Genomic DNA, 23,597 nt, shown 5'->3' with positions numbered 1-23,597 from the left:
GGAGGAGATTTGCAACTATTGGGAGTGGTGCTGGGTTTTGACAAGACAGCCAGGGAGTAGGAAAGCCACCTGCTTCAGTAATGGGGGCTCTAATGCTATCCCTCTGAGATTGCAGCATGGTTTGGATTGGCAGCAGAGAGCAGGAATTGTGTAGGGAGCCTGTGGAGGAAAAGGAAGAAGCATTCAGAGCCCCTTCACTCTAGACAGGCTGTCTTTGGATATGAAACTCAGACTCCGGTTCCACTGAGATCTCGGCTGGAATTCTCCGGCTGTTGGGAGTCTCATTTCTCGTTGGCAGCATTCCCCCCCCCCCCAATGTATTGGGGGGGGGGCCTTCAATGGGAAATCTTATTGACAAGTGGTGAGAAGGTGGAATCCCACCGCCAGCGAACGGCGCGTCGCCGAGAAACACGTGTTGTGTTTAGTCTTCTATACCTTACGAAGGAATCCACCAAACACTTAGACTTGTCCAAACCAGAAACGTTTACTTGGCGGGATTCTGTGATCCTGAGGCTAAGTATTGATGCCATCGGAAACGCCATCGCGTTTCCCGACGGTGTCAACACGGCCGCAGGATCAGCAATTCTGGCCCCTACAGCTGCTAATCCTCGCGTGAACTGAGCATCGCGGGATCTGCGCATGCACAGTGGCACTGGCGCCAACGCGCACAAGCGCAGTGGCTTCTTTCAACGTGCCGGCCCTGACGCAACATGGCACAGGACTACAGGGGCCGGCGCGGAAGAAAGGAGGCCTCCAGCCAGAGAGGCCGGCCCGCCGATCGGTGGGCCCGATCGCGGATCAGGCCACTTCGGAAGCCCACCCCGGGGTCAGACCCCCCTCCCCCCCACAGGCCCCCCACCGACCCTTCCACGGCGAGTTCCTGCCGGCTGAGAGCAGGTGTGGATGGCGCCGGCGGGACTCGGCGTTTTATGACAGCCGCTCGGCCCATTCCAGGCCAAGAACCGGCGGACCGGCCACGTAGAGCGACCCCCGACCGTTGCCGGGCCGACCACACTGCCGTCAATGGTTCTGTGGAGAATCACTTGCCGGCGTCAGGGCGGCGTGGCGCGATTTGCGCCGGTCACGGTGATTCTCCGGCCCGGCCCTGGGCTGAGAGAATCCCGCCCACTGAGTCTCGTGTGGTAAGAAAGCAGAGCGCGTTATCATGCAGTCTGCAAACTACTCCTCTGGAACTTGGGCCTAGCACTGACCATTCGCATGTGTGTCTCATTACCCTCTCAATCTTCTTCTGAAGATGGCTGGATGTGTCTTCCCTTACATGGGAGTCACAGGTCACATGACCTTGTTCTAGAGTCCACATGGTGTGTCTGTACCGCCACCTGATGGTTGGAGGTCGCACACCATCCATCTATGATATAGCCCGTAGGCATATCACCACAACACACAGCTGGGGGATCGGAGGATCCAGCTCCTGATCCCTACATCACAGTTGCTCAACAATTTCCCAACTATCATTTTATCTGTAACATTAGGTTATGCTGCAACTGTATAAGGTGTTAGTGAGGCCACAACTGGAGTATTGTGTTCAGTTTTGGTCTCCTTACCTGAGAAAAGACGTACTGGTGCTGGAGGGTGTGCAGAGGAGATTCATTAGGTTAATCCCAGAGTTGAGAGGGTTGGATTACGAGGAGAGGTTGAGTAGACTGGGACTGTATTCATTAGAATTTAGAAGGATGCTGAGGTATTTTATAGAAACATATAAGATTATGAAGGGGATAGGATAGATGCGGGCAGGTTGTTTCCACTGGCGGGTGAAAGCAGAACTAGGGGGCATAGCCTCAAAATAAGGGGAAGTAGATTTAGGACTGAGATTAGGAGGAACTTCTTCACCAAAGGGTTGTGTAACTATGGAATTCCCTGTCCAGTGAAGCAGTTGAGGCTCCTTCATCAAATGTTTTCAAGATAAAGATAGATCGTTTTTTGAAGAATAACGGAATAAAGGGTTCTGGTGTTTGGGCGGGAAAGTGGAGCTGAGTCCACAAAAGATCGCCATGATCTCATTGAATGGCGGAGCAGGCTCGAGGGGCCAGATGGCCTACTCCTGCTCCTAGTCCTTATGTCTTTTTGTTCTCATATCACAGCAAACTCTTGGCCAAAATCCTGAACTTAAAGCCACCCACAAAAAACATTTCCGTAACAACTATATCCAACAATGTTTCTAATACTCTTGTGTGTTGTCCTCGTGCCTATCTTGGAGTGCCTTTGCCTGTCCTAGTGCCCACATTGAGTGATATTCCAGTGGCTAAAGCATGGCTGGTGGAAGGATGCTGACTTTCACTGGTGGAGACTGCTGATGCCCTTGCACGATGTTTTTGAGAAGCTTTGGGCCTTGTGGTTCTGGCTTCAGACTGCAATATTTTGGCATGGACAGAAACAGTCTGGTCTAGCAGGTTGACAGGTAACAGCAAGGGCAGTGGCAGTGGTGGGGCAGTGAATGTTGTCATCCTCAGAAATGACACGCAAGTTTGTGCTCCTTGGAGTTACTGCCTCTTCCCCAGGCTACCTCTGCAGTAATCTTAACAATCTGCTGGAGGACAGATTGTTGTACTGCTGCAGAAGCCTACAAACCCCTTTTGAGCACTGGTCACCAAAGCAATGATGGCAGCAGGCTGAGCCTAGGCTTGCAAAGCAACAAGCGTGGATTTAATGACCTGAGTCTGAGTTTCCACTGCAGTCCTCAGATGGTGGCTGTCTGGGCTGCAATGGAAATGGAGAAATTGAGACAAAATCAGAATCGCAGGTGGGTCTGCAAGAGCTGTGCACCCAATGTCCTGGTATTAATATCCATAAGCCTCCTCTGTATGCTGCCCTATAAAAGCCCACATTTCAGTCCTCTGCCGCAGAATTTGTCTGCAAACCTGCCCTCCAGGGAGTTGGCATACGTATTATCCTTTCCCTCAGGTGGCTTTAGCCACTTGTGCCCAGCGACTCACCACATGCCGATTCCAACTCTACACTACCCTTTACAACACACATGATGTTAGCTCCTGAGCCAGTGGCTATGATTTTGGGATCAAGCGACAATGCTTATTTATCACAGTTGCTCACTGCCTTCAGACTACACTGACAAAAACGTAGAAGAGTAGGCTTGGGGTGAGGGATGGTGTTAAGCATGGGAAACAATATATGTAATAGTTATACCATCTGTGACTTGCACTTCATATCAGATAGCAGGATAGAGGTGAAGGTGCCAATGATTCTGAATTAAAAGATTTCAATAACAGCCATCTCTATGATGTGGAGCAGCATTCCCTACAACAGGCTTAATATGATAGTTTAAACAAATTGATCTGATAATTCATCATCAGCAACCACTAAGAAGTGGAAGAAACTAACATGAGGCATTACCACACTGTGACAACACATCCAGTGCCATGTCGCTCAATCAAATTCAAACCTTAAACCAAAATAAAGCCAGGAGGACTCCGATTGGTTGGGATTTGAGCAGGTTGCAACGTGATTGGTGGGGTTTGAATTTCATTGAGCGATCAGGCCGGAGCAGCAAGTATTAGTACAAATGTGATGGGCACAAGCACGGTTTGGATCACTTCATTTACTTAACAACACAGGAGTTGGAAAGAGAGAGAAAAATATATTCTCCTCAGTTTTAGCAGTTTTTAAAATTCCTGGTTGAAACCAAGACTGTTCAAGCAGCTCCTAGGCATGAGTGCTGTCCCTTTAAGTGAAAAAGGTTGCCTTGAAGAGGTGTAGTCCAGCTGTGCAATGTGGTAGCCACGCACTCACCTGTGCCTTCCGCTGAGCTTACACCCAGTCAACAACATGTTTCATATTGGAAAAGCATTCTCCAAACATATAACTGTGCATGCAATCCTCAATGGGAACAGGCGCTGTATAATCGCACATTTGTGCTTCCCATATTGGGCTTAGACCAATTTATCTCCCAGAATCTGGGTTCTTCCCAGCCTGAATGGCTTAGTGCCAGGCCTTGTATTGATCTATTCTATCATTGAGGAAATTCCTTAATTATGGTTGAAGAAATACGCATTCGTGGTGGGGTAAGCATAATACCTAATGAGGATACTACTCTTGCCATAAATTTATATTGAAGAGGTTAGGTTACTTATCTTTCAAATTCACAGCATAGTTTTGGGCGAGTTTTGTTTATTCTTTCTTAACTTAGCAGACAGATCTAGAGCTTTATGGTACTCTAGGTCGAGCTGTTAGCTTAGACAGGAACTGAAAAAATTCATCCAAAAGGGACAATATATTTAAATGCTCATTTGTCATGGGATCTAACATGCCTGGGAATAGTCAGTCTTTCACTCTTGTTTACTGCAGAAAGAGGGTAAGTGATGTGAGATTGTGCAACTGGCCCTGAAAGGGACAGCATATCCAACTGGTCAATTGACAGGGGTTATGATGGAAGAGTTAGATTATTTATAATGGCCAGCGACTGCTCCGGGGATAAATGTGGATTTAAAAAAATCTTTATTTTTTTCTAAATAAGATCTCTACAATACAAATAAAGCAGCATCTTCCGTAGTGCTTTTAATGTTATTCTTAATACATTTTCGAAGAAAATGCAATAATAACACTTACATTTATAACATTTGTATGCTTGGTATATTTAGCCTTTTACTAAAGAATTGAACTACATATCCAACATGCACTACACAAAACAAATACATTCGATTAGAATTATTTTCAAAGCCATTAAAAAAAACACTTGTGAAATCTAAATTCCAGTGCTCTTTTTCATCCGTTGTCATGGCAGACTTGACGTGCAAGCCTAGGCAACAAAGCATTGAGATAGGAGGCTGATTTATTTTTTGCCATTTTGCGTAAATGTGGCAGGCAACAGTTATTAAGGAGGCAGTCAGCGGAGACCAGTGCTTTTGTCTTCCATTTCAGACCTTTCATTAGCGCTGCCTGTCACTTCACTTTCCTAACTGCAGTCCTAGTCAGCTAATGTATGCCTCACGTCACCTCCACTGTGGGGAACCAGGCAAAGAGCTACACAAAATAGTCTTGGCACCTCATCCCCAGACCTATCAACTCATCAGCACAACCAAACCTGCTTGTCATTACATTTTGTCACCTTGAATTCGGGCAGGAGCTTAATACTCTGCTCTCCCAATTTAAAGTGATGCTTCCTCAGGTTTGTGCAATGGTCTGAAAAAGCATTTTATGATGCACCATATTGATTTCAGCTTTCACTTTGTTCCTTGAACAGCTGTGTTTGTTAGTAGCTCCTCAAGTTTGTATTCAAGGACAATCCGAGACAAACAGAACTGATTAGCCGTTAAGGTTAACAGATTTAATAATGGCTGGTGGTCTTTCGGTCTTTGCTGCTTGAGGAGGGAGCGCTTAGCTTTTAAATACTGGCTGTTATTATTAGCATTTTTAACTCCATGTCATCAGCAGTACCGCAGACTGGGCTGAGGAATCAATTGATAAATTCTGCAATTAAATATAATTAAATTATATGTATTTCAATAATTCTGTCCATTCAGTTATGCAGCAAAAACTGCAGTTTTGCTGTAAGGAACACATTTATTTAAAAAAAAACTATCGACCACAGCAATAGATTAGAAAACATTATACACATATTGCCTGTTTTCTTCTTCAAGACATCAATCAGTGGAAAAGATTTAAGGATGATTTCACCTTTTATTTTCTCTGATGGATTATCTGTTTGTCTTCTCATGTTGTTATCTTTGTGTTTTAACAGAACTTAAAAGCTTAAAGGAAATGTTGCTTGAAAAATGACACCGAAATAAAAGATAAATTGAAAACTGTCAGTGCAGCAAAAAGACAATGGCTGCAAAACTGGGCTGATCGCGTGACTTCGGTATCACAGAAGCTGTTGTGGTACAAAAATGATGTGCCCCACATGCAGACTTTCAGTGTGACTAAGGCTGAATGTGTTAGTGTGGGCATTAAGACCATGCACCAGATGTATGCGGAATAGACAGATTGTGGCATCAATCAGTGCGTGATGCAGATTTGTTATCAACGCTGCCATTTCAGACCTTCCTGTTCCAGCTACTGCTCTCTGTAACCTCACACAGCTGAACATGAATTCTGCGACAAGAATGAGTCCCTACCAATGCTATTTAAAAAGATTATCCACTATTTGCAAGTTAGTTGTGAATTACTTTCTACTGGCTCAGGGTTGATTAAGTTTACACGGAGTAGTGCTACACATGGAGACGGCCTTGGGTTTGACTGCAAAGCTTCTGGTCAGACTACTTGCTCCCGGTAGTGGGTGCTATCGTTAACATTGCTCATGGGTTGTAGCATGAGGGCAAGATAGAGCAGAGACAGGAAAGAAGAGGACAAGCTGCTCCCCGGGGAAGGAGGAGAAGGGCTCTCAACGGGATTTTCTGGTAGCCCCTCACCTTATCTAAACCAGGAGCAGTATTTGTATTGCCTGTGCTTTATGAAAGGAATACTCACGGAACCTTTGCAACTAGAATTAAACCTCAGAGTAGGTCAAGAACAGAACCAGTGGCTGTGAAGTAACCATGAACCTGAATTTCTTTACATAGGATCCTTCTCAGTTTGGAGCATATTCTATGTCTAACATATTCCAGATCACTGTCCACTGCTGCATCAAAGAGGCTGATGCTCTTGACACCAGCAGAGAGGAGTTCATTGTAATTTCTCTGAACAGAGAGAAGCAGATGGAACGTGCGTGTGGCTTTTCCAGGACAGTAGGCTCCCCATGGTGCAGAATGTAATTGACAGCGCACTCGTGGCATTGCAGATGCCGCAATTCGATGCTGAGATATATTGAAACCACAAGATTCACCACTTGATGAATGTGCCGTTGGTATGCAACCACAGGCAGCAAGTCATGCTGGTTCTGGCGGTCATTATGATGCTTTCTGTCTGCACCAGCCTGCGGTTCCTTCAATCTCTCAGCTACCACATCAACCAGGGGATGGTTTCTGGGCAGCAAGGGCCATCTGCTTTATATCTGGCTCTGATTCCATTCTGAAACCCAAGCACATGTGGCCAGTAAGTGTGCAATGAGAACTTTTTGGCTACATGAAAAAGTTAGGGTGCTGAAGCAATAGTCCAGCTACCTGGAACACTCATGAGGGGCCCTCCACGACTCGCCAGGCAGGTGTTTTGGTTTGTTGCGGTCTTCTATATCTTCCACAACCTGGGAATCATGAGGGCAATGCACTTGCTACCAGGGATAAAGTAAAAAGTAGGCCGTGATGACTTCTGCAAAGAAGGCCATCAGACGTAGATATGGGCAGAGGCGGACTTACAATGAAACACACTGGGCCCTGATCAATGGGGAGCCCCGTGTTGGCCGGTGTCTGTGGGCACCAATCAGAGCCTGATAGCTCTGCATTTGCTGATATACTCAACAGATACAAATGAGCCTGTCAGCAGGCAATATAGAGTGACGTCAGACTCTGATTGGTTGAGTTCCCTTAGAGCGGGAAAACACTGGTGAATGCTAAAGTGACCAGGAGGGAGAGAGGCAACAGTCAAGGCAAAGATCTCCTGTGTTTACTTAACCTTTTTGTAATTGGCAAAAAGAAAACACGGGGGCGGGAGGTGGTGAGCCAGCCAGCCGATTGGGATTCGGAAACAAGCCATCATCAAGTGGAGCAGGGACGACCCGGCTCCCAGGCCAGGGCTGAGATGATCTGGGCAGGTCATAGCCAGGCAGCCAGCAGTGAGACAATGTCGTCGTGGTGAGGTGTGAGTTGCCGCCAGGGCTGGGTGCATTGGCGACAAAAGCCATGTGGGAGGTGGTGAGTGAGCCAGTTAGCCGGTCAGGACTTGGCGTAGCCATCATGGAACAACGAGGGGAGCAGGGGCGACTTGACCTCCAGGGCCGAGGAGGGCAAAAAAATCCTGCTCTTTCAGAAAATTCATATTCATTAAAATCATAAAAGATCAGTTAATATGAAGCGACACTATCATTCTGGCAGTCAAAAATGCAGAAAATTGAAGGCGAGGAAAAATTATGAAGCAACGCAAAAAGACAGTTTGTCATTTTACTTTAAAAAGTTCATAGAATTGAACGGTGCACAAACTGCACATTCATCCTCATCCACCAAAAGTATGGGTGAATTATCTGATGACTTAGGCTTGCCGATTTCTGGAGAAACCACATCGCCTGAAAAAGCTGAACAAAAAGTGGAATCTGAAATGGCAATGGAACAACAAAAAATTCTTTGGTTGAAGAGAGGGAAGAAATGTACTCTGAAGAGATTGCCTTATGGCCAAAATCTGTCCAACTGGCTATGGTAGAATATTTCGCCCCAAATAAACCACAAAACAGGTAATATGGAAAATTTGAGAAAACAGTTTATGGTTAGAGGCCGAAAGCAGATTAGAAATCTTCAAAAGTCCCATTTTCTGATGGTGAAGAGAAATGGAATGATGGAAATGAGAAATTAGTTGATTTTTTTTTGGAATCATCTAAAGCAGTCGACTATTATGCTTGCAAATTATTCGCTGACCCCAGTAAAGAGATACAAGCATTTGTTGACGGGAACTCTAACTGGAGAAATGTTGGAAGAGATATTGCTGATCACGAAACTTCCAAAGCATTCGTGCATTCGTTCAAAGATGTCAATTATCTGGAAGAATTGATTCTGCGTTATTGGCCCAGTTTTAAAAGGAGTGCTTTTATTGGAGGAAAGTGCTGAGACATGTTGTTGCCACAGCTAAACTGCTGTCTTCCTTGGGACTACCTCTTAGAGGACATGATGAATCATCATTGTCAAATCAGAGACGTCATTTTTTAGCCTGCCTTGAATATCTCAGTGAATTTGATGAACTTCTCAAAGAGCATTTGAAAAGTTATCAATACTGTGGCTCAGGGAAGATCAACTTTTTAACGCACCAAACCTGTAATGACTTCATCACTATAATGGCAGAGCAGCTCAAAAACCAATTCACTAATGAAGTAAAAGATGCCAAATACTATTCCATAATAGTTAATTCAACACCAGATGTGAGTCATGTGGACCAATTAACATTGATTTTAAGATATGTGACCTGTGATGGTAAAGTTGTAGAGTGATTTCATTGTTTTGTCCAGCTACAATCCCACACTTCTGAATGTCTGGAGACAACTGTTTTGGAAATCATTGCAAATTTAGGTTTGCACATCAAAAATTGACATGGACATTTGTTAATGCCGCAAATATGGCAGGAAAGTATTCAGTTCTACAAGTAAGACTGAACAATGCACGCCCCTGTACATTATTCATCCCCTGTTCCAGTCACTCCTTAAATTTACTCTGAAACTCTGCAGCTGAATCCTGTGAGGAAGCTGTACATTTTTTTTGACTGTTCAAAATGTGTATGCCTTTCTCTTGGTTTCCACGCATCGGTGGAATATGTTGCAATCACGCTTGTAGCTAGTAAATGGAAAACAATTGATAGTCAAAAGAATTTTTGACACCAGGTGGTCCGCTTGTACAGACACTGTTTTGGATTTGAAAATGAACTTTGTTGATATAAAGGAAACTTTAATAACCTGCATGGGACTCATCCAGCTGGGGGTGATTGTTTCCTCATGCTCATCGGACTGTGAGTTAACCCAGCACTGTAGAGCCAACTAAAAAGGAGAGAGGACCCGGCGAAGTGTAACCAGGCCCTGTGTAAATAATGCTGTTGCCAAATAAACATTTTTCTTTGAACTCGTCAGTCTCCCCTCGTCCTTTGTTAAAGCAACCTTATCAGACATGGCAGCATCAAATTTTAATAAACCACATCTGAAAACTGAGGCAAATCCTTAGCAGAGAATTTTGAAAAATGAAATATTGTTATTTCTACTATTTTGTGGAACCGTTTACTTCAAGGTATTAATGTCGCTAAAAACTGCTGATATAACTTTATTGAATGCTGCACAATCGTTAGCCTCAGCTAAAAGTTTTGTCATGGAAGTTCGAAATGATTATAGCTCAGTGGAAGCAAAAGCACTAACATTAATAAAAAAGTTCAGGTCCCTCTGATGATGAGAAGCATACAAGACTCAGGAAGTTTTTTTGATGAAACTGCAATGGAATCACTTGAAAAGGGAAAGAGAATGTCATTGTTGAGACTGTCCATGTTATTTTTGACACAATAATGGTGCAATTGCAGAGTAGCAGTGAATCTCTGAAGAAAACTGTTGATTTATTTGTGTGTTTTTCAACCGAAATTTGGCTGAGAATGCTAAAAACCACTGCAGAGAAAAATTAAGTGAATTCTATTTGGAGTACATAGATACAAATTCTTTGGAAGATGAAGTGAAACAATTTATTCATTTCATCGATAATGATGAGCTCTGTGCTTTGAGATCACCTGCTAATTTGTACAGAATTGTACGTGATAGTTTGCAGGCAAACATACCAAATGTGGAAACTATTCTGAAAATATTTTAAACAATAACTGTCACAAATGCTTCTGGTGAACCCTCTTTTTCTGTATTGAAAAATGTTAAAAATTATTTGTGACGCATGATGACTCGGGAACATTTGCCAAGTTCAGCAATATTGATGATTGGAAGTGCGTCTTTACAAGATTTTACCGCCAATGATTTTATCAAGAACAAGTATAGAAAAAAGCTATCTAAATTGCCATGCCAACAAGGAATGGAGCTAGAAAATGTTAAAAATCTGTTCATCTTCCACATTCTCTTGTTTAAATTCGGTTTTCCAAAATGCACCATTGCTGGTCTGATATAATGGCTGCAGCTGGTCATATGTTGGTAGTTCTAATTATCATTACTCTCAAGACTGGCCTTCAGGAAGTCTCTGGGATAAAGAATCCTGCAGACAGAGCTACTGATATTGGACTTGGACTCACTGGACATTTCCGTCATGTGGAATAACTTCTTTGATTTTGTGAGAGGAAGTAAGGAAGTTAACTTTAGAAACTGAATGAGACTGAAATGTACTGAATGGCAGCACATGCATCTTGTTGGTTGGAGTATTTGTTCCTGCATTGGACTGGCTCATTCTGCTCTGCATTGACCTGTGCTGTAGTGATGTAATCGGCTGATGGTTCCCATCTCATTGCTCATCAACAGGTTCCATGTTTGTGCGCCTCAAGACTCATATCGCAATATTGACTATGTTTACCGTCATTCTGACAAGAGGGAAGGTTGGATTTCAATTCAGCACTTAATGATAACGACATGTTTTTCATAGAATCATATCATAGAATCCTACAGTGCAGAAGGTGACCATTTGGCCCATCGAGTCTGCCCTGACCACTGCTGCTCTGATAGAGCACCCTACCTAGGCCCAATCCCTGCCCTAGCCCCGTAACCCCACCTAATCTTTGGACACTATGGGGCAATATTAGCATGGGCAATCCACCTAACCTGTAGGAGAAAACTGGAGCACCTGGAGGAAACACAGACATGGGGAGAATGTACAAACACCACACAGACAGTCACTCGAGATCAGAATCAAACACGGGTCCCTGGAGCTGTGAAGCAGCAGTGCTAACCGCTGTGCCACCCCTGCTGAGAGGCATGAAAACATACCTCTGCTGCCACCCCAGCAGTAGGCTGTTTTTGTATTCAGGTTGGCACCTAAACTGGATCACAATATCAACGGTGTTCAGGTGAAAACTTTGAGCTTTAATGCAACCACAAGATCAAGCAGGACAATATGCAAGACACAATGGCTACGTTCACAGGGGAACGGTCTCCCAGCCAACGAGTTACAGGCACCAGGGGCGGGATTCTCCCAGCCCTGGGCCAGGCCGGAGAATCCCCGCGACCACGCCATGTTGCCCCGACGCCGGCACCCGATTCTCCGCAGAGCCATTGGCGCCGGCGTGGCTGGCGCGGTGCTGGTCGCGGGCCGCTCTATGCAGCCGGCCCGCCGATTCCCAGGCTGGGATGGGCCGATTGGCCATCGTAGAAACGCTGAGTCCCACCGGCATCGTGCACACCTGCTCTCAGCTGGCGGGACCTCAGCGTGGAAGGTTGTGTGGTGGCCTGTGGGGGGGTAGGGGGGTTCCGACCCCGGGGGGGGGGCCTCCGATGCGACCTGGCCCGCGATTGAGGCCCACTGATCGGCGGACGGCCTCTCTGGCTGGGGCACTCATTTCCTACCCGCCGGCCCCTGTAGTCCTGAGCCATGTTGCGTCGGGGCCGGCGTGCTGAAGGAAGCCAATGACCATGCGCACGTTGGCACCGGTGCCACTGCGCATGTGCAGATCCCGCGCCGCCCAGTTCACACCGGGATCGGCAGCTGGAGCGGCATGAACCGCTCCAGCACTGTGCTGGCCCCCTATGGGGGCCAGAATTAGTTCTGGGAACGGCCCGTTCACACCGTCGTAAAACATCACAGCGTTTCCGACGGCGCGGACACTCTGCTGCGGGATGAGAGAATCCCGCCCTAGATTTGTAAGTAAACCACAAAAGAACTACTAATTTAGAACAAGAGCAAAGTTAAACATGTAATGGAAAGAATGGAACAATGGTCTACTAATCAAACCCCATCCCACCCTCCACCCAGACACACACAAGACAGACACATGGTGGTTGGGGTAGGAAAGGTTAGAAAATAACAGGGATGAAAAGGTTTGGGAGATTTGAGGATCTTCGTTCTGAGGTTGAAGTCTTTGTAGGTGGTAATCTCTTTAGAATATGAGGTGTTGAAAACCATTGGTTGGTTTGAATCTTCAAGCTGGACCACTCAGGCCAGATTCTCAGGCTGTGGGATCCACTCCAGGGACACACTTTAACTTGTATTGGGCTGAGCCTTACCCACAGATGGTCTGCTCAGATTCTGATATGTGGTCAGCTTCAGCAGACTCACCAACAGCTTGTTTCAGTTAAACAGAATATCAGAGCAGCAGTTTTCGCAAGGCCTGTGAGTGGTCTGGTACCTTTAATGGGAAAGGAATCCGTAAATATTCCCCTCATTAGCTCCATCTTCAAGCTCTGAGTACTTACTAACTGCACTGTTTACCTGAAGGGAGTTCCAGCTAAGATTTGAGAAAGAATTCCCCTCTCCTGGGAGAAAGATTCAAAAGGATTCCTCTCAGCTCTGCAATTCCAATTAAAACTGAAACCAAACACACAGAGAATCACCCAGCGAGGGGGTTTCATCACAAAACTAAAAGTCTGAAATGTTGCGCAGGGCAGGAATTTAAAAAGAGAAACACAGAACAGACAAGGATTTAACAAGTTCCTGACAATATTCCTTCTCAAAAGTTAGAAAAAGTGGACAGATGTTTTTTTTACCCCCCTTCCTTAATTTCCAAAGTAATTATATGGTACGTGTACCTTATTATCCTTCCAACCAGAGAACGGTACAAATGCACCCAAATTACACTTGAGAGAGAGCTAAAAAAAACAATTATTATGGCATGTTTTGTTTTAACTAGGTACTTATGGCAGGGAAGAACATTGCTCATTTTGAGCTCTACTCTACTTTGAGAGTATCATAAAAAATTCAGAGACTTCTTGTCAGCAGTGATGGTGGTTGACACATCTTTGCTTCATTAAAGTCACACAAGAGAAAGAGTTCAGAAGAATCTTGAGCTTCCAAGGAATATTTTAACATATCTGAAACCATGGACTGGATTCTCCATTTCCGAGACTAAGGGCAAGATTCTCTGCTTGGCGACTCTGAAATCGCTAAACGCGATTGGACGGAGAATAGCTTTCAACACCAAAATCAGGGTAGACGGCGGTTTGACGCCAAATTGGGATGCTCCGGCACCCCGAAAATGGCGTAAATGCGTCACTCGCCGTGCGGGGTGGAAGTACAGCAGGCATAACATGAGCGGGCCTGACACTATATTCTCAGGGGCCTCTGAGATTCAACGCCTCCGATGGGTCGAGTTTCCTACGGCGTGGTTCTCTTGTGGTATCAAAAATCGTGAACCTGGCGTCGTGGCTGCTGAGCAAGTGTTATAACCTGCCTGCTTACCACTGGCTAGGGACTAATGGCAATCCCACAATCCTTTGGGAGTATGAGCTTCCCCAATGAGGGGGGTGGAGAAATCATTAGCAGATTCCCTGCATAAATAAAGCTGGCCAGTTTGGAACCAGTTAGAGAGGAGAGTGAGCAGCAAGGGAGTTGCTGCTGCTGTTGTATGTATATGTTATTGTAAATAAATGTTATTTCTTTCTATCATTCAACTCGTGCTGGATTCTTCGTGGCCCTCACAAAAGCGAGAAAGAGAGGTGGTAGGAAATGGCATGGAGTGACTGCGCCGCACACTGGCCTTGCTGGCTGCGGTGGGGGACCCCCTGCCAGGGCTAGGGGAGGGGGAGGGGGGGACAGGCCAAGCAGCCAGGGTGCCCCTCCCACAGAACTGGGGCTGAAGCCACCTCCCTGGATTTTTGTTGGATACAGGTTGGAAGTTGTTTTCTATTACACCATGCCTCTTTATGGATGTTTGGATGTTTTTGACGCTGCGCTGGAAAGCTGGAACCAGTACGCATAACGGATGCGTTACTATTTCCGGGCAAACAACATCACCGAAAACGAGCACCAGGTGGTCATATTGCTCACCGCTTGCGGCCCGCATACGTTTGGGATGATTAGGAGCCTTAAGTACCCAGCTGCGCCGGACACCAAAACGTTTGATGAACTTGTGAACTTAGTGGGGCAACATTTTAACCCAACCCCGTCCACGATAGTCCAGCGGTACCGGTGAAATACGGCTGAGAGGACCCCTGGAGCATCCCTTGCCGATTTTCTATCCAGGCTATGCAGGATTGCGGAGTACTGTGACTATGGTGAGACCTTGTCAGAAATGTTACGCGACCGTTTGGTTTGCGGTATTAACAATGCGGCCACCCAGAGAAAGTTGTTAGCTGAGCCAACATTGACTTTTCAGCAGGCTATTCAAATAGTATTGTCCCGAGAGAGCTTGGAACGGGGAGTGCAGGAGCTACAGGGAATGGAGGTGCACGCCTTAGGGTGCAACCCCTTCCGTCCGAAAGCGCCCCCCCCCCCGCGGTACCTTGGGCGAGGCGACGTCTGGATCGACGCCAGTGGCCGTCGGACATTCCTTCCCGAAGGGAGCCTTCCCCAGAACCAATGGATGAGGAGCCATGTCCGTGTCAGACTTGTGGGCGTCGACCCCGTCGCAGACGCCGGTCCTGGGGGCGCCAGAGGCGCCGTCGTTCCGACAGAAACTGGGGCCAGCCCTGGGGCCGTACCTTCCATTTGGATGACTACTCCCAAGGACGTGGAGACGGAGGACGACTGCCTGCAGCTGCATTGTGTGGCAGCTCCCCATGTGGCCCCCATTAAGGTGACAGTAAGGGTCAATGGTCACCCGCTTGAGATGGAGTTGGACACTGACGCAGCGGTCTCCGTGATTGCCCAGAGGACATTCGACCTCATCAAGCAGGGTATATAGACCCTTACATTAACCGACACACAGGCCAGGTTGGCCACCTACACGGGGGGAACCATTGGACATTGCAGGAACTACGATGACCCCTGTTGTTTATGGACGCCAGGCGGGGCGTTTCCCACGTATCGTGGTGCGCGGCCATGGGCCCAGCCTGTTGGGTCGGGACTGGTTGCGCCATTTGCGGTTGCAGTGGCAGCACATCCTCCAAACAGTTTCTGGAGGGTTGACTGAGGTGCTAGGACGATACCCAGATGTATTTCAGCCCGGTTAGGGGAAAATAAAAGGGGCCTTAGCCCATATCCAAGTCGAACCAGGAGCCATGCAGCGCTATTTCCGGGCGCAAGCGGTGCCTTATGCCTTGCTCGAGAGGGTAGAAGGGGAGCTCACTCGTTTGGAAACTTTGGGTATTATCAGGCCCGTCCGTTTCGCTGACTGGTCAGCACAATTGTACCTGTAATGAAGCCAGATGCCACAGTTCGCCTGTGCGCCGACTATAAACTTAGAGTGAATACGGCTTCCCGGCTCGACCGATATCCAATGCCTCGCATAGAGGATCTCTACGCGAAGCTTGCAGGCGGACAATCGTTCACGAAATTAGATATGAGTCACACCTACCTACAGTTGGAGCTGGACCCTGCCTCCCGACCATATGTAACGATTAATACACACCGGGGCCTGTATGAATATACACGGTTGCCCTTTGGGGTATCCTCTGCCTGCGCTATTTTTCAACGCGTTATGGAGGGCATTTTGAGAGGTTTAACCGCGTGTTGCTATCTACTTAGATGACATTTTGATTACAGGGACGTCGGAGCAGGAACATTTGGAAAATTTGGAGGCTTTTCTTAGACGCTTTTCGGAGGCTGGAGTCCGTTTACGTTGCACAAAGTGCGTCTTTAAGGCGAAGGAAGTAGTCTACCTGGGTTATCGGGTGGACCGCGAAGGTTTGCACCCCGTCGCAGAGAAGGTGCGCGCAATTCAACAGGCCCCCGTCCCGACTGACACTTCGCATCTTCGTTCTTTTCTCGGCCTCGTAAACTATTCCGGGAAGTTCCTCCCCAATCTGGCAACTAGGCTGGCCCCATTGCACCTTCTGCTAAAGAAGAATCACACCTGGGTTTGGGGTCAGCCGCAAGAAACCGCTTTCCGGCGGGTAAAACAACAATTGTCGTCGTCTGAGTTACTAACCCACTATGATCCTGGAAAGCCTTTGCTCATCACATGTGATGCAGCCCCGTATGGGGCCGTCCTGTCCCACAAGATGGAGAATGGGGCCGAGCGGCCGATAGCTTTTGCCTCCCGCACATTGACTGCAGCGGAAAAAAAGTACGCGCAGATCGAGAAGGAGGGCCTGGTGGTGGTCTTTGCGGTGAACCGCTTCCACCAGTACGTGTATGGCCGCCACTTCACTATCGTGACTGATCATAAGCCTCTGCTGGGACTTTTCCGAGAGGATAGGCCAATACCGCCCATTGCTTCCACACGGATCCAGCGCTGGGCTTTGTTGCTCGCTGTCTACGAGTGTTCTCTGGAGCACCATCCAGGAACCCAGATAGCGAATGCCGATGCACTGAGCTGATTGCTTTTATCGACCGGCCCCATGTCGACCCCCACGACTGGTCAGGTGGTTGCAACCCTAAATGGTATGGACGCCTTGCCTGTCACAGCATCACAGATCCGTGAGTGGAGCCAGACGGAGCCAGTCCTGTCAAAGGTTCGGCACAGAGTCCTGTATGGTGGGCAGCATAGACAGCTCCCAGGCGAGTTGCGGGCATTTTCCTCCAAGCTGTCAGAATTTAGCATAGAAGACGGTATCCTCTTGTGGGGGACGCGTGTGATTGTCCCGGAAAAAGGACAGGAGCTGATACTAAGAGACTTGCACAATGGAAATCCGGGTGTGACCAAAATGAAAATGTTGGCCCGGAGTTATGTCTGGTGGCCAGGCCTCGACACCGACATTGGGAAGGTGGCCCAAAGCTGCCCCATTTGCCAGGAGCTTCAGAAACTTCCGCCGGCCGCGCCCCTACATCACTGGGAATGGCCAGGGCGGCCTAGGGCGGCTTGCATGCGGATTTCGCCGGACCTTTTCAAGGATCCATGTTCCTTCTATTAATCAATGCCCAGTCTAAATGGTTAGAAGTGCATAAGATGGTAGGACAACGTTCTGCACAACAATTGAGAAGATGCGTTTGTCTTTCAGTACGCATGGCCTCCCCGAGGTGCTGGTCACGGACAACGGCACTCCGTTCACAAGTGAGGAGTTTGCGAGGTTCATGAAGATGAACGGCATGCGCCATATCCGCACTGCCCCTTACCACCCGGCTTCAAATGGGTTGGCGGAGCACGCAGTGCAGACATTCAAACAAGGTCTAAAGAAGCCGTATTCCGGGTCGATGGACACGAGACTGGCTCGTTTTTTGTTTTCATATCAGACCACTCCCCATACAGTGACTGGGGTAGCTCCCGCAGAACTCCTAATGGGCTGGAGACTTCGCCCCCGCCTTAGCATGGTTTTCCCGGACATTGGCGCAAAAGGATGCCGCACAGAAGGAAGGCAGAGACATGGTTTTTCTCGACATCGGCCGATTTGGCAGTTTGCGCCCGGTGACCCAGTGTTCGTTCGGAATTTTGCTGGTGGTGCCTAGTGGGTCCCTGGCGTAATCTTTCGCCAAACGGACCCTATCTCTTACCAGGTGCAAGCCCAGGGTCGTCTCCAGCGCAAGCATGTAGACCACGTTCGGTCCAGAAGACCATCCCTTCCAAAGATTCCCCGTCCCCGGAGCTCACTTCTACAGCCACAGAGACCAGACACAGTGGAAAGTATTCCTCACAATCTCCCTCTGGTGCCTCACTCAAAGCCTGCGCAGGTCGTTACAGAACCGCATGGAGATAGAGACTTCGAGATGACGGAGGCAGCGGACTCCGACTCCGAGATGGTGACACAGGACGCCTCAGAGGGGGAGTCCTCGGGCCCACGGGATGTGGATGTACAACCGTTACGCCGTTCATCACGGAAGCGCCGTTCTCCGTCTCGTTACACGCCGCCCGATCCAGCGCCGCGTGCAAATGGTGTCCGGCCTGCGGCAAAACGAGTCCGACGCCCTCCTTCGCCAGGGTCTTCAGTGGATTCCTTGGACTTTGGGGGGGAGGAATGTTATAACCTGCCGGCTTACCATTGGCTGGGGACTAATGACAATCCCACAATCCTGTGGGAGCATGAGCTTCCCCAATGAGGGGGGTGGAGAAATCATTAGCAGATTCCCTGCATAAATAAAGCTGGCCAGTTTGGAACCAGTTAGAGAGGAGAGTGAGCAGCAAGGGAGTTGCTGCTGCTGCTGCTGCTGTTGTATGTATATGTTATTGTAAATAAATGTTATTTCTTTCTATCCTTCAACTCGTGCTGGATTCTTCGTGGCCCTCACAAAAGCGAGAAAGAGAAGTGGTAGGAAATGGCGTGGAGTGACTGCGGGCTGCTGGCCCGGACACTGGCCTTGCTGGCTGCGGTGGGGGACCCCCTGCCAGGGCCAGGGGAGGGGAGGGGTGGGGGGGACAGGCCAAGCAGGCAGGGTGCCCCTCCCACAGAACTGGGGCAGTGCCCATGCACTGACCGCCATTATGGCAGCTATCTTGCTGTGCATCCACTGACCACCCACCTCGGCCCCTGGTTCCACACAGTGACACCGGCCGTATGGGTGCGCCCATCCCCGCACCTCACCCTCTGCCACAGTGCGACCACCCACCTCCAAACATCCCGCTCAACCGGCCGCCACCCACCGGTAGCCCACCCAGGGCCACACACACAGCAGCCCACAGTGAGGGCACTGCCAGCCAACGGTACATATAGCAGCAGGGACAAGCACCAGGACCAGGGGCACCGATGGTGTCAGATACCAAAGGGACAGGGGGTGGGGGAGGAACATGCGTGGGCGGAGCCCGCAGTGCCAACTGGGACCACCGTGTAGCCCATGGCTGGGCACGGGAGTATGCGCCATGCTAACATGTTGGCCTTTCACCCCCTGCAGATAATGGCGTTTGGCGTTCAGCCAGCAATGGTGGCCGCCTTGGTGACGGTCGCAGCTCTGCGGGATGCCCTGCGGCCGTGTGAGCGGGGGTCACTCAGAGAGGAAGGGGAAGTTGCAGCAGCGGAGTGGGCAGCAATGGAGCGGGCAGCAGAGGACTGGCTGCAGAGGAACGGGCTGCAGAGGGGCAGGTGGCAGCCGCACAGGCTGGAGAGCCGGCCGCCCAACAGGCCGAGTAGGAGGAGGTGCCATGGAGGCGCCGCATGAGGCCTCGTGTGTACCGTCACCGCCTGCCGTTCGAGGGCCTGGCCGACCGGTCATGCCATTGGAGACTCCAGCTGAGCAGAGAGACAATGCGACACATCTGCCAGATGATGGCACACCTTGCACCGCAGGGAGTATAGTGGAGAACACCTGCTCCCGGTGGCCGTCAAGGTGATGGCCGCCCTGAATTTCTGCGTGACAGGGTCTTTCCAGTCGCCGGATGGGGACCTGTCCGGGATCTCACAGACCTCGGCGCACAGGTGCATCCGTTCCATCACGGAGGCCCTACCTGCGCAGGCGGATCATTACATCCAGTTCCATGTGGACCGAGCCCACTTGGATGTCCGGGCAGTGGGGTTCGCTGCCTTCGTCGGGATGCCCTGGGTCCAGGCGGCGATAGATGGGATGCATGTCGCCCTACGGGCACCTACGAATAACAGGCCGCTCTACACTAACCGAAGGGGGTACTACTCAATGAACATCCTGCTGGTCTGTGACCATCAGCTGCGCAGTTTGCACCTCTGTGACCAATACTCCCTCATCCTGGCACACTCGATGGTCCCTGACATGTTCAAGGGGCACCACCCCTGGCTAAGGGGTTGGCTCCTGGGTTACCCGCTGTGGCCGTGGCTGGTGACACCTATCTGACGGCCACAGACCGACGCGGAGGCCCGCTACAACAACGCCATACAGTGACCAGGAGTGTGATCGAGATGTGCTTCGGCAATCTGAAGATACGCTTCAGGTGCCTTGAACGCTCTGGGGGGGCCCTCCAGTATAATGCTGTGAGGTTGATTGCATCGTCGTGGCCTGTTGCATCTTTCACAACATCACACAGCAGAGGGGCGATGTGCTGGGGGAGGAGGATGAGGAGGAAGGGCAGGCCTCATCCGACGAGGAGGATGCGGGAAAGGAAAACGATGAGCAGGACAGGGGCCCGGGCAGGCTGCGCGACGTTATCATAGAATTATCATAGAAAATACAGTGCAGAAGTAGGCCATTCGGCCCATCAAGTCTGCACCGGCTCTTGGAAAGAGCACCCTACCCAAGGTCAACACCTCCACCCTATCCCCATAACCCAGTAACCCCACCCAATACTAAGGGCAATTTTGGACACCAAGGGCAATTTATCATGGCCAATCCACCTAACCTGCACATCTTTGGACTGTGGGAGGAAACCGGAGCACCCGGAGGAAACCCACGCACACATGGGGAGGATGTGCAGACTCCGCACAGACAGTGACCCAGCGAGGAATCGAACCTGGGACCCTGGAGCTGTGAAGCAATTGTGCTATCCACAATGCTACCGTGCTGCCCGTTATCACCAGGGCCAACACACACGGGACGTTCTGATCGTCTCCAGGTTCACCGACTAGGAGGGAAGGGTTGGGAGGGGAGGGGGGGGGGGGGGGGGGGGGTGGATGGCCAGCGGCACGGACACCACATCCCAGACCCACGCCCCTCACTTCCTACACCGTCAAACCGCCCGCTTACACACCCCTCCGCTTTACATACCTGCAACGCTGCGAGCTGGGGGCCCTGGGTTGGCAGTGACTGTGGGTCTGGTCCATAGGATGATGAGCTCTGCGGTGAGCTCTGGTGCTCCACATCGCATGACAACATCTGACGTATGTCCACAGGAGCAACTTCCACCTGGCTGATTTCTGCCTGCGTGCTGGCCAGTCCATCACACGGTCCTGATGAATCCCTGGGGTGGGGGTGCTGGGGACGGTCAGGTCTTGAGGGGTAGGGCGGGAGGGTGCGGAGCACGGTCCTCCCACTGGGCATGACCCCCCCCCCCCCCCACCCCCGGGCCAGCCCAGACCAGCCCACCGCTATCCCCATCAAACAGAGCACCGAGGCAGGTTTTAACGGTGTTAACAGGTGTTTATTGTGCAGAGATATATATACTATATATATAGTCTGTGCCCTAGCCCCTATAACTGATCCTTGCCCTGCACCTGTGCCAACCTAACTGGTATCTAACTTTCTGACTTCATGGACCCTAGGAGGTTCCCCAGACGGTACAGCAGGAGTGGAAGCGGCCTGCTGTGACTCCTGCCCTGCGACAAGGGTCCTGTTTGGCACGCGACTCCAGGGGCAACCTGACCTGGATGGGCTTGGTGGCTGCTCAGGTGTCCCGGGTGGCATGGTGCCCCCCCTGTTCTGCCTGATGCTCAGCAGATGCACCAGGGACAGGAGTGGGGGGGGTGTCTGAGTAGGTGCTGTGTTCCGACATCTCCCCTACGTGAGTCACCGGCCCAGGCCCCAGCACCTCCTCCTCCCTCGGGGTGCCCGATGGCCCCCAGGCTACTTCATTGGATGGGGGTGCGAGTTGAGTCATCCCCAAGGCCCCCCCCCCACCAAGGCCACCTGGCACGCCGCTGCCAGTCCTGTAGGCCCTCTCTGGTCTCGACCAGTGACTGCACGCTCGCAGCCATGGAGCACAGGGAGTGGACCATCTCCATCTGGGGCTGCACCACATCACGCTGCGACTGATGGGACCGGGCCACCCCGCCCAGTGTTTGCGCCACGCTGGCCAGCGCCTGGGCAATGCCGTTCCCAGCCATGGCCTGCTGTGACTGGGCCATGCTGAGGAGCGCCACTGCCATGTCCAGCTGGCTCTGGCACATGGCTGCCTGTGAGAGGGCAGCCCTGTCCGGGGCCTCGGCCACCGCCTGCACAGAATGCCCCAGGCCTCGGACACGCTGGTCCATAGCCAAAACCGTCGCCCCAATGCATCCACCGCGGACGCCACCCATGCGGTGTCGGCCTGGGTGGCACGCAGGACCGGTACCACCCACTGCTCCTGCACGTGGATGGACTCCTCCACCTGCACCTGCAGGTGCTGGATGCTTGCCGTCTTCCCCTCTTGTAGTCACTGTGGCTGGGACTGGATGTTCCAGGAGCCCGGGACCCGTCTGGGCGGCAGCTGGTTCTTGGGGTCGGCCTGCCCTCCGACCGTCCGGCCCCTCGGCTGCTCCTACCTCCACCTGCTGTACTGGATGAGATGTGAGGTGCGCCAGATAGTGTCCCAGGAGTCTCCTCACTAAAGTGCCCAGACCGAGGTGATAGTCTCTGGGAGGGTGGAGGGTGTTGGAGACGGAAAGACAATGTCCTCCTCCGACCCGAGCTCCGGCCAGTGAGGCCACCAGCGACCTGCCCCCTGGGCTGCATGTGTTGGCATGTCTAACTGTCGTTTTCCGTTTGCCCTCCGCCTCAGGAGAAGGCCGTCCATAACGGCTGGGAGCGGGAGAAGACTGGAGGGGGACCGCCAGACTTACGTTGCCTGACCAGAGGGCCTGGATGTGGTCAAGGGCCTGGAGGAAAGGAAGGTCGCCGGGGTGGACGTCAGCAGCAGCGAGGAAGTGAGACCCTGCTGAGTTGCGGTTCCCCGTAACATGTGTGTCAACCCCCCCTCCCCCAACTCCACTCCCACAGCACTTCACCATCATCCCCAACCTCACCCCTACACAACCCTCACCCCCATCCTCACCCCCACCCTCACCACCCATTCACGCCCACTGTCACCCCACCCTCACCACCCCCTCACACCCATCCCCACACCCTCACCATTACCCTCACCCCCACCCTCACTACCCCCTCACCCTCACCTCCCCAGCACCCCACCCTCACCAGCACCCCCACCCTCACCACCCTTGCACCCCCACCCTCAACCCCACGACCCACAGGCCCGCGGTCTAATCAAACATCTTGTCTTGTGTCTTGCAGGACCTTCTGGAGATGGGGCTGGTCCATCTTCTGTCTCCCACCCCCCAGCCAGTGCCACAGCCGGAGCCCCCCGTGAACCGAGCAGTGATGGTAGCAGCTCGGACGGCAGCCCTCGACCCGAGACGCAGGACACCCCAGAGCAAGGGTCTGAGGATGACAGTGATTTCTCATCACTGCTGTCTCCAACACGCTCCACCATCGCAGAGACACTCGCCTCGGTTGGACACTTTAGTGAAGAGG

This window comes from Scyliorhinus torazame, chromosome 9 (genome assembly GCF_047496885.1).
Source record: "Scyliorhinus torazame isolate Kashiwa2021f chromosome 9, sScyTor2.1, whole genome shotgun sequence".
In the NCBI taxonomy this organism is placed as follows: Eukaryota; Metazoa; Chordata; class Chondrichthyes; order Carcharhiniformes; family Scyliorhinidae; genus Scyliorhinus; species Scyliorhinus torazame.
This window is presented reverse-complemented; position numbering follows the sequence as displayed.